The sequence below is a fragment of the Myotis lucifugus genome, unplaced genomic scaffold, assembly GCF_000147115.1.
Source record: "Myotis lucifugus unplaced genomic scaffold, Myoluc2.0 scaffold_249, whole genome shotgun sequence".
Classification (NCBI taxonomy): domain Eukaryota; kingdom Metazoa; phylum Chordata; class Mammalia; order Chiroptera; family Vespertilionidae; genus Myotis; species Myotis lucifugus.
In genome coordinates, this window is record NW_005871297.1 from 92003 (window position 1) to 108642 (window position 16640).

Here is a 16640-nt window from a genome sequence, read left to right on the forward strand (position 1 = left end):
AGGTAAGCAATTTGGAGAGGAAGACATTTCTCTGAAGATTAACATGCTCCAATTTTAACGCCAAATTTTGAGAGCAAAAGAACTATAGCAAATAGGACATAGCATCATAGGATGTACTAGTAAGTCCACTCCTTAGAAATACTTGTGTTTAAGACATTTTTGCTGAATAAAATAAAAACCTTATAAGTTTCAAGTCTGATGCAAAACAGGGTGAAAGGTTGTGCTTTATTTACCTTAGCATTGAAATAAGACTATTGCAGTTTGCTTTGGGAATTTAGTGAAAACAGCAAATTTAGAATATTTTTGAGTAAATCTAATTTTATTACTTTCAAGGTAGATTTAACAGCTACTAGGATAAAAGGTACGAATAGTAAAAATTTAGTTTCAATGAACATAACTTTTAAGTAACGTATAACAACACTTCTCTACACAAATAGGTCTGAAGTATTTTTATAGTTTATTTTCTTAGTTGTACATACCTCATGTAAACTTGTGCATATTGTTACTGGTTAAATCTTTCTTAGTGGGGGAAAAATCAACTGTATTCTTAGCTTTTGCCAAATTGTCAAGAATCCCAGGTTGTGTCCATATAATAACTTTTGCTGGATGTTAATTCTCAAAAGTAGAGCTGCTTGAAAATGATACTCTGAAAGTTTACATAAAATTTAAAATTTACTTAAAATATTAAAAATGTTTTCAGATTTTGTGCCAGAGAACAATCATTACCATATTCATGAATTATCTATTTGTTTGTATCTCAATTCCAAGTGTTAAATGTTAATTTGTGTTATGCTTTATTCACATATATAAGTATTTTAATAAGTGATTTCAACCTGATTTTCTAGTATGAATGGTAGAGTTTATAAAGTACAAATATACTTATGGAAATTTTAGGGCATTTCCTTTTTTTAAAATAACTACCAGTGACTCTATTGGAGGCAAGAAGCTTTGGTTGGCAAAAAATAAAAAAGTTGTTTGGCTTTAACAACAGAAAACAATTCCCAATGATAAAATTTGCTGTGTTCAACTATACACTGGTCAAAGATATAGTGTGTATCAAGGTTCATATAATTAATAGAAGAGCATTTCTTTTTAAAATAATGATACCTCCCCATAAACTGGTTTTCTTCTTAATAAAATGTATACCTAGTATTTATTTATAAAGCTTTCTGGTTTATATGGAAGCTGTATAGGGATGTATCCTCCTTTAGTTGTTCACCCCTTTTAACTGTTGTCATTTCATATTTTATGCATGTGTGTTTATTCTTGGGATAAACTTGAGGATCTTTTTTCCATTGCTTTTCAATGGAAGGAAAGAAAGAAGGGGGAGAGAGAAAAACAAAACAAAACACATCAATGTGAGAGAGACACATTGACTGGTTGCCTCCCGCACACACTCAGACTGGGGTCAGGAAGCGAACTGCAACCCAGGTATGTGTCCTTGACTAGGAATTGAACCCGAGATGCTTTGGTGCATGGACTGACACTCTAACCACTTAGCAACACTGGTCAGGGCTTTACATTGTTTAAAAAATGTTTTTCCCCCAAGATAATTAGGAAAAATTGATGATCATATTATATCTGAATTTTGGGAAGGTGTTTGACTTAAACACAATAATATTTTGGTGGACAGATGTAGACATAACAATACAATCAGATGACTCATAGCTTGTTGAGTGAGGGAAGCCGTGGAGCAGTGAATAATGAGTCCAGGTGTACATGGTGCATGCTAGTAACATCTGCCATAGGTTCTTAGTGACCTCAATACTGCCCTGTTCAACATTTTAATGACTGATTCAGATGATTATACAGAGAGGTATATTTGTCATATTTATAGACAACAAGAAACTAGAAGGGATAGGGTGTGCGCTAAGGTAGAAAAGAAACTGGCATTCTAGAAGTTCTTGACAGACTGAAGGGCAGATTCCAAAACTATAACATTTAGCAAGGATGACCATAAAAAAATTTAGATTCAGTAACCTAGTTGCTTGAGTATATGTCTGAGCAATGTATAAGAGGAAGAATTTGGGAATGTAGTGGATTAGAAGTGTAATTAGCAATATGATATGGCCACTGGAAAGTCTAATGATCACTTACATTACATTATTAGGCATAATTTAGTGTTAGGTCCACAAGTCACGAACATAGTTCACTCTTATAACCCCAGAGATACTTATGGAGGGTGCTCAATGAATTTTTGCTGATTGAATGAATATTCTATAGGACAAGAGAGTCCTTGAGAAAGGACTCTTGGTGGGGATGTGGGAAAGAAAGTTATAGATAATGGAAGAACTTTCTGGTGGAAGAGGGATTAAACTTGTCATATATGTTTGAGGACCAATTAAGGTACAGGAAGGAAGACAGATTTCTAATTAGGGCAAGGAAATGCTATTTCTTAAAACTATTTTGAAATAAATATAGACTCATAGAGATTGCAGAAATAAAACAAAGAAGCTTTTTAAGAAGCAAAATTATACAAGTGAGGAATAGGACCACTTTGGAAGATATAGGGAGAGCCCTACCACTTGCTGTTTGCAAGTTTCGAGTTAACTACTGCTTTTCCATATCTCTGATTTTTGTCTGACATTTTCCTCGAGGCCATTGCTTAAACCTGAAGTTGTAAGCTTGCATGCCCATGACAGGCAGGTAACAAGTGAGCTGAATGTCAGGAAACACCTGACTCCCCTGGCCCCTCTGTCTTTTGTTTTGCTCCTTTTCATGTAGGCACTAATAGAAGCAACATTTCCTGTCCTCCAGCTCTGCTAGAGGACAAGCAGACAGTGAGAGCACAGGCTGAAGTGTCAACTGATGCTTAGCCTCAGTGTTGCAGGAGTCACTTTAGCTCATTGTTGCCTTGTAGGAATATGGTTCCAAAGTTGCTCCTTTCTTTGTATGAACAGCCAAAATCTTGATTGTTTTTTTTTTAAGTATGTTTTTTATTGATTTCAGAGAGGGGAGAGGAGAAGGAGAGAGAGGTAGAAACATCAATAATGAGAGAGAATCATTGATCATTTGCCTCCTGCACGCACCCCTACTGGGGATTGAGCCCACAACCTGGGCATATGCCCTGACTGGGAATCCAACCAGCAACCTCTTGGTGCAGGGTCGATGCTCAACCACTAAGCCACACCAGCCAGGCATTGATTGTGTTTTTTTTGTTTTGATTTTTTAATTTTATTTATTTATTTATTTATTTATTTTAAATATTTTACAGAGAGGAAAGGAGAGAGATAGAGAGTTAGAAACATCGATGAGAGAGAAACATCGACCAGCTGCTTCCTGCACATCTCCTACTGGGGATGTGCCCGCAACCCAGGTACATTCCCTTGACCGGAATCGAACCCGGGACCCTTCAGTCCGCAGGCCGACGCTCTATCCACTGAGCCAAACCGGTTTCGGCTGTTTTGATTTTTTTAAAATATTAACACCAAATTTAAAAAAATTAACATGTGTAAGGCCAAATAAAGTACCAGTTTGTGACCGGTGTCATTAAACCCATAGTTCTCCCAAGTAATCAAAATTCAAGGCAAAAGAATGCTGCCACCCCCCATAGCTAGAATTTTATGAAATGCTTGATTAGGGGTTAACTAATTAATTTATTGAGCTATCATAAATTTCCTTGTTACCTTGGTATTTAGGTGAGGTTGATTTGAACTATCATAAAAAGGGACAGTTTAGGTCTAGGGTCGGCAAGCCTTTCCTTACAGGATCTTAGATCTTCATCACAGCTACTCAACCTGCAGCTCAGTGTGGAAGCAGCCTGGCTGTTCCAGTAAAACCTCACTGATAAAAGGGGCAGGTGGTCTGTGGGCCACAGTTTTCAGACCCTGGTAAATGTACAAACCAAACCTTTTCTGCTGCAAAAGTCATTTAATGGGGCAATTATTTCTTTTACATTGATATAAAATATGCCCAAAATAGTGCAGTGTGCGAAGTGTACTGATCCTAATTGTAGAGCTCAGTGATTCTTGATATGTGCAACTTATATCAAAATGTAAAACAAGATCTAGATATAGAACATTTATAGCAGCACCCCAAAAGTTTTCTTCATGCCTTTCCCCAGCCTGAGTCCTCCTCCTGTCAGACCAGAAAAAGTTATTAGGAAAATTTCTTAAAGTTGACATGCTAAGAATATCACATTCTTTTGCGATTGCTTTTATAGAGCAACGTGGAATCTATGGTTTTAGTAAATGAGACATTCAATGTAAAATAAAACTGTTAAATGAAAACATTTAAAACTGTATTGCCTTTAGAGTATGCAGAGTGGGGCAATAGTAGGTTTACAATTGTTCATATGGAAAATAATACAACAATCCTATATAATAAAAGCTTAATATGCTAAGTGTCTGGTGGTCCAATCAACCAATCAAAGCATAATATGCTAATGATATGCTAAAACCACTCAACCGCTCACTATGATGTGCACTGACCACCAGGGGCAGACGCTCCAACTGGTAGGTTAGCTCGCTGCTGAGGTCCGGCCGATCGGGACTGAGTGAGAAGGACTGGACATGCCCTGGAGCCCTCCCCTGCAGGCCAATCTCCCGTGTCCCTCCCCAGCCCTGATCATGCACTGGTGGGGTCCCTCAGCCTGGCCTGTGCCCTCTTGCAATCCAGGACCCCTTAGGGGATGTCAGAGAGCCGGTTTCAGCCCGATCCCACAGACCAGGCTGAGGGACCCCAGTGATGCATGAATTCGTGCACTGGGCCTCTAGTTACTAAATAACAATACAAGAATAAACTCTGTATTTCATGTACTCAGAAATGTAAACCTACTTTTGCCCCACCCTGTATATAAAGTAATTAAAGCCATGGGTAATTACTTTGAGAAGCTATGAAGAAGGAGGAGAAGAAGAAGAAGAAGAAGAAGAAGAAGAAGAAGAAGAAGAAGAAGAAGAAGAAGAAGAAGAAGAAGAAGGAGAAGAAGAAGGAGAAAAAGGAGAAGGAGAAGGAGAAGGAGAAGGAGAAGGAGAAGGAGAAGGAGAAGGAGAAGGAGAAGGAGAAGGAGAAGGAGAAGGAGAAGGAGAAGGAGAAGGAGAGGAAGAAGGAGAAGGAGAAGGAGAGGAAGAAGAAGAAGAAGAAGAAGAAGAAGAAGAAGAAGAAGAAGAAGAAGAAGAAGGAGGAGGAGGAGGAGGAGGAGGAGGAGGAGGAGGAGGAGGAGGAGGAGGAGGAGGAGGAGGAGGAAAGAAGACTTGGAGAAAAGGGAGATTTAAGTAGCATATAAGTAAAGCCTGCAAAGGTGAGCAGTGGAAGCAAAGAAACCTGAGTATTGTCAGGAATGCCTAATATGTTGAGCCATATGAGATTGGGGATCGCATCTGCCCTTCATTTCTGGCACTCCATATATTATTTCCTAAACATAGTCAAATGTTGTCAGGAGGTCAGGAAAGCTACAAATGCCTTTGGCGATGGCAACTGGGTGCTTGGGGATGTGCGCCTGCAGGATGGCAGGCAGTGAATAAAGAAGTGAATGGGACGTGAGAAAGTGAAGGCAGCAACTGAGGGCTTCTCTTCCCAAACATTTGGCTGAGAAGAGAGATGTGGTCGTAGTCAGAGGGAAATACATTGTTAAGATTTTTTTTTTTATTTTAAGATGAAAAAATGAGTATATTTATATGTTAAAGGGGAAGAGCCAAAGGAGAAAGAAAAAGTGTGAAGTTAGAGGAGAAGGGAGACTGAATGGAGCAAGACCCCCCACAGAAGCAGCAGTGGATGCCCTCCAGAGCAGGGATAGATTTGCTTTGGAAAGAGAAAAGCAAGGAGGGAGAGGGACCTGGGTGCTCACAGAGACATTCCTGGTGGAGGAGAGACTTAGGAAGAGCTCATCTGGGGCCTCTATTATTCTTTATTTTAATAGGCTTCCCTATGGAAAGCTACTCTCGGAAGGAGAGGATACTGTGCAGAGAAGTATACACCTCAGTAAAGCTCAAAATACCTAACAAAAAACAAATAATTTATTTCCTCAAAGGTGGGTAGATTGAAAAGAAATTTGAGCAAAAACCAAGCAGCTCTACTATAAATATAACTATATAACTATGACTATGACTATAACTATAACTATAACTATAACTATAACTGTAAATATAAATATATAGGTCACAAAAGTGGAAGAGGAGGCTAATTATTTCTCCCAAGTAATCAAAAGGAATAGCAACAACTTTTGGAGAAGAGTAAAAAAAAAATTTAAGAAGAAAATGACATGTAATTGCAAAAATATGAACATTTACAAACCTTTTAATCACATAAGGTGGAAAAAAATGACCAGAGGGAGTGTTCTCCTTTATTAGAAGGGTAGCAGGAGGGAAGGGTCACCTCAAAAATCAGGGAAGCAGAGATTATGAATAGTCAATAGTTTAAAAGGTAGAGTAAGTTTGGTGAGAAGAATGAGTAATATATTAGAATGTGGAGACCAGAATGGAATGGGAGAGGATTCAATGAAGTTCAGTTTCAATAAACAGCATCTAGTTAAATCTTTAGGGCCTGGTGACTGCATTCCATGGTAACAGTAATATTGTCTAAAGTCCCTGGGATATCATCAGATAGGATTCTGGATGACTCATGTAGGCTTGAGACAATGCTTAAGAATAAGGCACCAGATAGTGCCTGTATTTAACAATAGACACACAAATAGGATGCATGACCTTGAAAATTAAATAATTTCAAACTTGCTAAGTGAAAAAAAACACTTGAAAGAATTATTAGGAAAATAGATTTTAAAATATTTTGTTTGAGGAGAACATTAGAGAACAGTAAGAAAAAACCTTCTCTTGTAACAGTAGCAAGTCTGGGATAGCTAATAGGAGTAATGTGAATAGAATTAACCAAGAGTTTGATTTTGTGATGAAAACAGACTTTGCATTTGCTACTGATGGCTGAATCCTCTGGGAGGATTTTATGATCAGTGTTTTACATGGTCTGGTGTAAACTCATTCATTCATTCATTCACTCATTCAATACCCATTGGCTTGTCCTTCAGCAGTAGATTGTAGAGATCTCTCCTTGATTTAGAGCTGTTTAGTTTGACTAGGGACTTGGGATTGCTAGTTGGTTCACCAGCCAAGGTTCAGAGGTGAAGGCTAGTCCGCTGGGCCGCAGGTGCTGGTGGTGCAGCTGATCTCTCTGGGCTCTCCTGCGCCTCCCATGCTCTGCTTGGTGACCACGGGACTCTGCAGGCCACACATTTCCTTTCCGGCTGGCTTTTTGTTAGGTGGTCCCACCAATAGTAAGCGCACGACAGACAGGAACTAGGGAAGGAAGAAGGGATTTGCTCCTCTTGTTAGCTTCTCGTCCTTAACAGTGATGGCACAGCCTGTATGACTTCATCATGCAACTCAGAGGTCAGAGCACTGTCCGCTGGTGCCCCCACTTCGGAGGTTTGAACCCGGGGTCCCACCAAGGTCCCAGGGCACAGGTGCCGGCAGAGCAGCATCCACACCTCGGGTCTGACTCCCAGCTCCACAGGCTGCACCTACCAGCTTCTCCCTTCTAACCATCCCTTGCCTTTGTTTCCCATCCCTAAGGACGGTCGCTGCTTCCTATGCTCATCATCTCTGTGAGGTCTCAGCATCCCCCTTTTGCTTGGTCACCTCGTTAAGCAATTATTTTTATCAAATCTCTGTCAATTGGTGTGGGTTTGGTCCCCCGATACAACAGGCAGCCAGAATTGTAGCTCCTGTACACAGGGAATGAGACCCAGGTGCGTGTCCAGCAACCCCAAGCTCAGGTGACATTCACTAACCCCATCAGCCTGACATAGGAACTTTTCCATGTGACGATTATCAGATTGTGTGGTTCACTCACATGGGGATGGGAAGATTATGGGAAAATGACTATTTATCTCCTTCTGGTCACGAAGTCCTATCCTTGCTCCCTTGCTCCTTCATTCTTCTGTTCCTGGGCCTCTTCAAGGCATCCTATTTATTCCTCTGTTTTCTGCTTGATTCCTGGTTGCACTTTCTCTCTAGTCCATCTAGAAGCCATTGTCATCATTTCAGTCACCCTCTCACCAGGACCGTCTACTCACTTACCCTTTTGTCCTCCTGCCATGCCACACAGAAGAACCTAAGCCTGTGCCATTCCATCGGTCTCCTCCAGGCCCTACTAGTAAGTGCCAGGAGGGAATTCACAGCCACTGAGTGTCCAGTGGCAGCTGGGCCCTAAGTGATGCCTGGAGGACATCCTCCATCTTCATTTCCTCTTGGGCTAGTTTATATTCTAATCTCTGTTACTCTGCTGCATGCTGACCATACCCTGCTATCTATTGACCCTCTCACTGGGAGGGAGGCCTCACCTATCTTTTCTCACACCAGGTTGAATATGGAGCAAGTCCAAGGTCTCTTCCCACCTCCACACTTGCCAGCAGCTTTTCTTACCTGACTTGAAAACATTTTCCTCTTCGTGAGAGGCTAAATCTTCCACTATCCCTTATTTCTTATCACTTTCTATAATTTACTTTTTCTTTCCACCGCCCTCCACCCCCAAATATAATATAGGTTTCTTAAATGCAATGAATGACTTCAACTGGGGCCTGATGCCTGCTTGCTAGCCCTCATCTGTGGTTTTCTGACACTCCTCTTTTTAAAGAGAATTTTATGTCTGAGTTTGTTTTTTCTTAAACTGGTTTTGAGGAAGAGAGCAATGAAAGGTCTGGCTATTTCTAATGCTTTTACTGGAGTTTGGTGTTTCTTTTGTATTTTCTAATAACGAAATTGCGTTGTTGGCACTGTGTAAGGAGGGAGTGTGAGTGTGTGTGTGTGTGTGTGTGTGTGTGTGTGTGGTGAAAGGTAAGAAGGAGTGAAGAAGAAATGAAAATGTCCCACCCTCCCATGTGCAAGGTGCTTTCGTGTGATAGAAATTAATGAGTGGCTATGAGATTTATTTCCTGAGCTGTGGTGTGTTTACATGCACAAGACTTGTGGAAGATCCCTGTTTATTTGCAATTAGTGTAGATTATCTTGAGCCACAGGGGCCCTGGTTGCTTTCCCGAGGAAAGCTTTAGGAAGTATAAAATGCTGTCTTAGTGGGCTCACTTCCAGGCATGTTTTGCATTTTCAGTGGATTGCTCTCTCTCTTTTTAAATCCTCATCCATAGAGTGAGAATATTTTTTCCATTGAGTTTTAGAGAGTGGAAAGGAGAGGCGAGAGGGAGAGAAACATCCACATGAGAGACACATCAAGTGGTTGCCTCCTGCTCGCACCCCGACTGGGGCTGGGGGTTGAACCTGCGACCGAGGTACGTGCCCTTGAACAGGAATTGAACCCATGACCCTTTGGTCTGTGGGCTGAAGCTCTAACCACTGAGAAACCGGCCAGGGTGACTGCTCTCATTTTTGGCAGGGTTTGCTGTGGTGGCAAATGCTTCAGCAAGGGTTTTCCATCTGGGGAAGACTTTCCATCCAGGGATGTTCTTGGCCGCCAGATTCTAATTTCCTGCTAAAGAAGAGATGCATGTTGGCTTAGACTAGGGGGCAGGGATTCAATGGCAGCAAGTTCCTTTCTGAAGTCAGCCAGTTACCTTTATGCCCTTAAACATGAAGCTCTTTGGACCTGCAGTCCCAGTGGGCTATTGCTTTGGTGATATGACCTGGAGGATAGGGACAGAGTTTGCGCTGTGGTGTGAGCACAGCAGTGAACAGCAGTGGTAAAAAGCCTGAGCATCCTGCCTGTCTCCCTGATTGGCCCTATGCATCCCACACGGGACCAGGGACCACTGGAGACTGACAAGGGCTGACCTCCAGAGCCCAGGGTCCTACAGCGTCTCTCCCACCAGGGCTGCTCTGTGTGGACAGTGCCCAGGCCTAGCACATGCTGCACATGGGTCACTCTTTATAATGGACAGTGATACAAACACTAACCTAACATCCTGACAAAGTCTGATCTCTAATCTCATATCCTCTTATGAAGGGACAATACATAATTGGGAATATATCATCTCTAAGTAACAAAAGGAAAATAAAAATAGAATAAGAATTAGCCTCTAATAAGTGAACTGAGCTTGTCTACAACATCTAACAAGAAAAAATAGCATCTGTACAATAGATGAGTGGACAAAAAAGAAGCTGTGGTACATACATACAATGAAATAGTACTCAGCCATAAAAAAGAATGAGATCTGATGAGAGAATGGATGGACCTAGAGGGTATTATGCTAAGTAAAATAAGTCAAAGACAAATACCATATGATTTCACTTATATGTGGAATCTAAAGAACAAAATAAATGAATAGACAAAATAGAAACTGACACACAGATACAGAGAGCAGACTGATGGATGCCAGAGGAGAGGACCGTTGAGGGGCTAGGTAAAAAAGGAGAAGGGATTAAGTACAGATTGGTAGTTACAAAACAGTCATGCGGATATGAAGTACAGCATAGGGATATAGTCAACAATATTGTAATAACTACATATGGTGCCAGGTGGGTACTGGGAATATCGGGGAAACACTTGTAAAGTATATGATTGTCTAACTGCTGTGCTGTATAACTGAAACTAATACAAAATAATGGTGAATGCAAACTGTACTTAAAAATAAAATTTAAAAAATTTAATAAAAAGAATAGCGTCTGCAAGTTGACTTTTAAAAATGAGCCTGGTGAGGACACCAGCACCGGAGTTACAGATTTCCAGAGCATCTTAAGCATTTGTCATCTAGAAACAAACAGATCGCCAAGCAGCAACTGAGAGCTCTTCATTTTGAAAATGCTTTAATAAGTGTCAACCACACTGTTTTGCAAAATGTAAAGGTACTATACAAATTCTTAATACAAAAAGAATAAATTAAAAGCAGATTTCTTTTTAATTCTGCAACTTTGTCTACAACGTACATCTTTTTCATTGATTACAGTTGAACAGAATCCAGTAAAATCATTTTACATGCTCTACAGTCAGTTTCAGGAGCAACCTAATCCTTTTCTCCCCCATTATTAAACTAGAGTCCATTTTACACAACTTGTAATAAACTATTGACATTGTGTATGAAAAATTTTACACCTAGTTAACTAAGCAGTAACTGGTCATCTGATAGCACCTGGATCGGGTTTGCTATGTTTAGAACTAAACTAATACTGAATGAAAACAAATTGGAATTTTAACTTCTCCAACAGTCACCTCCATATAATAAAGTAAAAAATTCACCTGGCTAGCAACAGTCTGATATAGGTGTTTTCACCAGTCTTCTGGCTAAACAGGTAGTTTCTTATACATGTCCACAGAATCCAATGGGGCTTTATATCAGACCAGGCTTTATGGTCCATCTTTTGTTTTAAAGAAATAGGGATCTATAAAGAGCTTGCAAGTGCTTGTGTACAATAACTCCATTGTTTCCCACCACATTGATCATTCATTAATCATGTCAGTCTCAAAGGACTAATACTTTATGTACACTTCGTAGTAACTGAACGCAGCTAAACAGTAAAACCTGTTTTACTTAATCTCTGTCTTTACTACCAGACTATTGTGATGTTGGTCTGAATTACAATCCCTCTCCTGCTCCATTTCTTTCTGCCCCCAGAATCCAGAACCCAGGTGTTTAGAATTTTCATCTCTCGTTCACTGTAACCCAACTGGGCTAAAAGCTTGACCCGATTGACTTCAGACTTGATGCTCCATTACTGTACATGTTGTAGAACCTTGTCACCTTTTCTATTTCCCTTTTGACTGACTGCTCCTGTTGTTCATAGTCCAGTTTGATTATTCACGAATCAGTTTTGGGAGAAAGAAAAATGGCCCAATGTATAATGTTTCCAAGTGGGGAGGGAAAAAATCTGCTGTTTGTAGCTTTGACCATCAGAATAAGGGCAACGAAAATCTATCCCCCCCATCAATCCCCAGAATCATTTTAACATTATAACCAGTTTTATGTATCCTACAGGGTTTACCCCTAAAGTGTTCTGTGAATAGTAATCCCTTCCGCAAGCTGCTATCACCAACCCAGCCGTGCACAGGGCCTCGAAGACCAGGCCTTGAATCATCCGGATGGCCCAGCGGCTGTGAATCCACGTGCTTTGCCCACTGCAGCAGAGGGTGCACCAGGTTATTTTGTTTCATGTCCATCCATACCCTCCTGGTCTGGTGGAGTCTATTGTTATTCTTGGATTACATATACATAAGAACAAAGATTTTTCTTTTTATGCTAAAGCTAACTTCAGTCCTGTTCTCCCACAAAACTACTCCCACCCTGGCTCCTGTCTCTGGCTGCCCCAATGCCTTTCCGGTAAGTCATTACAAGTGAGGAAAAAATATCCCCCCGCCCCCCCACTTGTGCCAATAAGCACAGCATACCACCTCTGTGGAGACCGTGTTTGTGCCATTTTGAATACCCAACTAAGAGTGTGCACTTGTTATTATTATAAAAGTAGTTTTGAGGCCTTTGAAGATTGATGGCTTTCCAGTTGTGTTTTAAGCATAGCTCAAAGCACATGTAAACGTGCAGCTCCCACACCGTTTTTTGCTCTTCTTTCTTCTTTTGGTACCTGCAGACAAATGTGGTACATCAGGTGGCTGACGCTGTTGTAGGCATGTGGGCCCCCTGGGAGCTGATATTTTTTTCAACCCTGCTCTGCCTTAGTAGACACATGAGTAAAATCTTTCTACCTAAGGACATAGTTGGGTTTTTGAATAAGAGACACATTGGTAACTGAAGTTGGAGCTGAGCTCTGTGTCACACAAGTGCTAACAAACATAAAATGAGCCACAACAGTTAAACACTTGAATGAACTGCTATGTGCTTTTCCCTTGGTTTCCCGTAAAAAATATAATGAAACACCTTGTGCAAAACAAAACAAAACAAAAAAAAAACAGGATCATTTTACTGGTTGTTTTAATGAGAGAGAACCTCTTTTGGCATCATCACCTTATGTTTCCTACAAATCCCAAAAGGAAAGCAGCTGTGTCCTGGGCTTGGGCACCAACCAGGGCTGATAGCACACTCCGCTGCTCCCCACAGGTCTGTCCTCAGCGTCCAGACTCACGGAGATCCGACTTTCGCATCCCATCACTGAGTTTTCCAGGCTCTCCCGAGAGAGAAGGTGGACGTTGGGGAGAGGCATAAAGAGGGGAAACAGTTTACAAATGGTTGACTTGGACTTGGGTGTTGTAGCAGTTTAGAATTTGAAAGAGATTTTGTTACACAAAGAATGTCTTCCTCTTGGCCCCTCTCATTTTTTGTGTTTTGATTTTTTAAATCTTTGGCAGCATAGAACTGATTGTGATCCTCTGATACATCTCTGATGTGTTGAGCGTCCTGTTTCATTCCTCCCCGCTCCCCCAAGAGCCACTGCCCAAGGAATATTTCAGGTGTTAAGAACCTTCCCACCAGGCGGCCTGTTCCTGAAGTGCCTGGCTGGTGCCTCCTGGCGGCAGGCTGGCCACAGCTTAGCAGACTTTCTGGGCCACCCGCAGTATCTCCTTCCCTGTCCTCTGTAACACTTGTCCACAGGAATTCGAGGCCAGCCAGCTTCCCTGATGGTTCCTGGCCTGGGGGCTGTCATGGCAGGGGGAAGCCATCAAGGTACCATTAAGGACAGGTGCCTGGCTCTCTGTAGGCAAGAGAGCCAGGGGACACACAGTGGGACCGGAACCTTCCATAATGTCTCCTCAGTCAGGTTTTTGAGTTGTGAGGGGATGCGGAGACAGGAGGAAAAAGTGCTGAGGGCCAAAGCTGGTGCAGGGTGACGGTGTGTCTGGGTAAGGCAAATGAGAGGCAGTGAGGTGATCTCAGAATGGCGTTGAGGCGGTCAGATTGAGGCCAGCTGGTTCACACGAGGGTCCCCGGCTTGGCTTTCTCCTGGCCGTACCACTGGACGTCAGCTAGTTCTGGATACAGGGGGGAATCCAGGAAACAGCTGTCACTGTAGCTCCTGCAGGGAATCCAAAGAGAGCAGACGGTGAGTGGGGAGTGGCGTTTACCAGCCTGCCTTCACAAGCGCATGCTGATTTTGTAGGGTTTCATACTGAGCAGTAGTCTGCCCTGTCCACAAGGAGCTAGGCCTGATGCAGTGCTGAGTAGACATAAAGGGGATCTAACATTCGACATCTGTGAAGGAGGATAGTGGAGCTAACGCTTACTTATGCAGTTGGCCTGCATGCTGGAGTCACCCAGGAAATCTCAAAAACCTCAGTTCTGGGGTTCACCCCAGAGGTGCTGGTTTAATTGGTCTGCGGTGCACTGGGTGTGCTAGGTACGGGGGCTTTCAGAGACCCCACGTGATCCCCTGTGCAGCAAGGCGAGAGCTCCTGCGGCTGGGTTTCTCAGGTTTCCTTTCTCACAGAACAGCTGCTTTGGGTAGTCCTCCCTGGGCCCCAAGGGCTAACCAGATTTTATTGTCCTAGGAGAACATTTAAAATGTTAGATTTCCCCATAGTGAAACTGGAGTCATATTTTAAACTGAGTTTTTAAAAATGTTGAACCAATGCTTACTATTTCAAATAACATGTTTTGTGATTATAAAAAAGGTATATTGAAAATATCTAAGAAAGTATATAGAAAACAAGAGACTTTTAAAAAGTCTTTCAGGTAGGCAGCACTATGTAGGTTAAGTAGAAGGAATTTTTACATATCAAGAAGCGATCACAGAGCTACCTATGTTGAAGCCGGTAATCACCACTAGGGATCATGTTCAGGAAAAAGAGCCCCTCTCTAGCGACCCTAAATTAGCTCTTCCAGGGTAAGATAAAGGTCAGACATCATCTGGGTGAAGTGGGAATGAGCTGGAGTTTGCCCGTAGGCCCTGCCTTCTGGGCCGCAGTCCCAGATGTTGGCGTGGCTAACCTGGTGCTCTGTCCTACAGCTGTGATGTAGCCTGGAGTGTCTTGTGTGCTCATTTTTGTGTTTTTTGCTTTTACTCATAGTGTGATTTCATTTGTGCTGAATCCTGAAGAGATGAAGCCTCTAGGCCTTTGACCACTGCCTTGTTTTGGAAAGAATATTCCTGTGAAGGACATTGGGCTGTGACTGTGAGTTAGTAGGTCTGTGTCTTGTTAAGGCTGGATTTTCAAGTTTGACCTCCCAGGAGCATATGCCAGTGAGGGAGTTGGAAGATCTCTTTAGAAACACCATCGGACTTTCCATAAATGTTAGAAGATTCTCTCCTCTGCTGCTGATCTCCCGTACCCAGTGCTGGGGTTAGGGTTGGGATGGGTGACAGCAAGAGCCCCCAATCCAATGTGGTTCAAAGAAAAGCAAGTTTAAAGAGCATCTTAAACATGGCCTCAAGAACCAGTTTATGACTGAGAATGATCAGTCATCGCCACTTTTCTGTTTGATTTGCTGACTTCTCTAGGAACAAATAGATGAAGACATTCTGGATTTTGTAAATGTTTCTCATCTGTCTTTTAAATAAACCCATGAAAGCTGGGAAATCCCAAGGCATCTATAAGCATACTGTGGATATACTGTCTTAATGAGAGTCTTGTGCCAGGAACCCCGGTTAATGCTGTTTAAATGTGGCTTCAGAAGCAAAGTAACAAAGTCTCTTAATTAGGTCCTAGCCATGGATATCTTAACTAAAGAAATGGAGCATTTGCATGGTTCATGCCTGACTCCATTACAGCCTCCCTGCAAAATTCCTCTTTGCCCTGACAAAACAGACTTGTGCCTTTGTGCCTGCGAATTGAGAAACTTTTTGTGGCAAAAGGTGGTTGGACCCCATAGTGGACATTGGCTGTTCCTTGGGGTGAGTGAGGAGGCTGGCGCCCTGGTGGATTCCCTATGTACCTTTATGTGGTCCTGGTGGTGCTCTCCAGCAGGTGTCACCCCATACCCTCACCCTAGGGTGGGTAAGTGACTCAGGTGGCCCAATGAAGAGTCCTCCAGCCACAGTCACTGGTTCACAGGTTGAAAGCTGCAAGGCCAAGCAGCTTTCACACCATGAAGATGTCAGTTTCCTCCTAAGAATGCAGTGACAGGAGCAGGAAGTAGACATGGAGATGGAAAGAGAACTAGCAAGTCCTGGCTCCTCCTTTGCCCCGAGTCATGAGCCATACCTCACTAGTTTTATCAAAGAAGAGTTGGATCCAAGCCATGTTTCTGGAAGTTGTAATAAATTAAGGTTACATGCTCAGATGGCTAAAACTTTTCATTAATATTTGTGGAGAAGACACTTAAGATTTCTTATTTGCTTAAATTCCAAGTAGCCTTCCCCATCTTTTTTTTCCTTCTGATAAGAATTACTTCCCTTAAGTTTACATTTGAAAGAAACAGCCCAGATGAGAACTCCTGGAGAAGACCAAGTAGAACATTTATATCTCAAAGGCACTGGAAAAACTGTTTTCTGAATCCACATCTTTTACAGTATCTGTAAACCTTTTGAGATGAATAGGGGAGGTTTGGGGATTGGTAAAAAGAATAGGTGGGCTCTGAATTGCTTTGAGTGCTGCATTTCTATTCTTGTAAAGACTAGATTTGGAAGACAAGTACAGTTTTTGATTCCTCAAGAATTAGGTTGTGACTTAAATGAATAAAGCCAAAAAGATCTCAAAAATTTACTCAGTTGAATTTTGGTGTTTTTTTTTAACAGTCTGATGGGAGTGGTAGAACCCAAAGGAGGTATCTCACAGCTTCAAGGACGAGAAACACAGGCTCTGGTCCCGTGAACCTTTTGAGTTCTCTTTTCCCCCATTTCCGAGGGCCATGGGTAAGTTCC

General features: G+C 42.0%; 1 protein-coding gene across 1 annotated transcript in view; it reads right to left on the reverse strand.

Moving 5' to 3' along the window:
* Nucleotides 1-13720: 13720 nt before the first annotated feature.
* FRMD4A (FERM domain containing 4A) overlaps nt 13721-16640 on the reverse strand; it is a 227838-nt gene continuing 224918 nt past the window's right edge. The window contains 1 exon segment of the mRNA XM_023762528.1: nt 13721-13856. The gene's annotated coding sequence lies outside the window, so the exon portion shown is untranslated.